We start from the raw sequence: 1,716 nt of genomic DNA, 5'->3' as shown, positions 1-1,716 counted from the left end.
ATCAGTTTGAAGTTGTATTTGTTCGTTCTCACACTGCTATAAAGAAATACCTGAGACTGGGTAATTTATAAAGGAAAGAGGTTTAATTGACTCACAGTTCTGCATGGCTGAGGACGCTGCCCCAGGAAACTTACAACCATGGCAGAAGTGGAAGCAAACACGTCCTTCACATGGTGGCAGGAGAGAGGAATGCAGATCGAAATGGGGAAAAGCCCCTCATGAAACCCTCAGATCTCATGAGAATTATCTCAGTATCATAAGAACAGCATGGAGGTACCATACCCATGATCCAATCACCTCCCATGAGGCCCCTCCCCCGATACACAGGGATTATAATTAGCATGACAATTCAAGATGAGAATTGGGTGGGAACACAGAGCCAGGCCATATCAGAAGTGCCTCATTAAGTCCAAGCCACACTCAAGAGAGGAAATTAAGCAGCACCTCTGGAATGGAATAGTATTAAAGGATTTGAATATATGTTTAAAGCAAAATTAAAACACTTGTTTCAGGATTTTGAAAATCAAAGTTTTTTTTATCTAATTATTTTCCTTAATGCCTTTAGCTTGTCTTTTAATTTAATTTAATTTAATTTAAGTTCCAGGGTACATGTGCAGGATGTGCAGGCTTGTTACATAGCTAAATGTGTGCTATGGTGGTTTGCTGCACCTATCAACCCATTACGTATGTATTAATCCTGGCATGCATTAGCTATTTTTCCTAATGCTCCTCCTACCACTGCCCTCCCCCAGCAGGCCCCAGTGTGTGATGTTCCTCTCCCTGTGTCCATGTGTTCTCATTGCTCAGCTCCCAATTATAAGTAAGAACATGTGGTGTTTGGCTTTCTGTTCCTGTGTTAGTTGGCTGAGGATAATGGATTTTGGCTTCATCCATACCCCTGCAAAGGACTTGATCTAATTCCTTTTCATGACTGCATAATATTCCATGGTAAATACGTACCATATTTTCTTTATGCAGTCCATCATTGATGGGCATTTGGGCTGATTTCATGTCTTTGCTGTTGTGAATAGTGCTGCAATGAACATACATATGCATGTATCTTTATAATAGAATGGTTTATTCTCCTTTGGTTATATACCCTGTAATGGGATTGCTGGGTGAAATGGTGTTTCTGGTTCTAAATCTTTGAGGAATCACCAAATTGTCTTCCACAATGGTTGAACCAATTTACATTTCCACCAACAGTGTAAAAGCCTTCCTATTCCTCCACAACCTCGCCACATCTGGTGTTTATTTACTTTTAAAAAATTGCCATTCTGACTGGCATTAGATAGTATCTCATTTGTGGTTTTGATTTGCATTTCTGTAATCAGTGATGTTGAGATTTTTTCATATTTTTTTGGCCACATGTATGTCTTATTTTGTGAAATGTCTCTTCATCTCCTTTGTCCACTTTTGAATGAAGTTTTTTTCATGCAAATTTGCTTAAGTTCTTTGTAGATTCTGAATATTAGAACTTTGTAAGATAGATAGATTGCTTCTCCCATTCTGTAGGGTGTCTGTTTGCTCTGATGACAGTTTCTTTTTCTGTGCAGAAGCTCTTTTGTTTAATTAGATCCTACTTGCCCATTTTTGCTTTTGTGTCAGATGCTTTTGGCGATTTCTTCATAAAATCTTTGCCCATGCCTGTGTCCTGAATGGTATTGCCTAGATTTTCTTTCAGAGTTTTTTATAGTTTTGCGTTTTACATTTAAG

Source organism: Mandrillus leucophaeus, unplaced genomic scaffold (genome assembly GCF_000951045.1).
Source record: "Mandrillus leucophaeus isolate KB7577 unplaced genomic scaffold, Mleu.le_1.0 Scaffold1272, whole genome shotgun sequence".
NCBI lineage: Eukaryota > Metazoa > Chordata > Mammalia > Primates > Cercopithecidae > Mandrillus > Mandrillus leucophaeus.
This window is presented reverse-complemented; position numbering follows the sequence as displayed.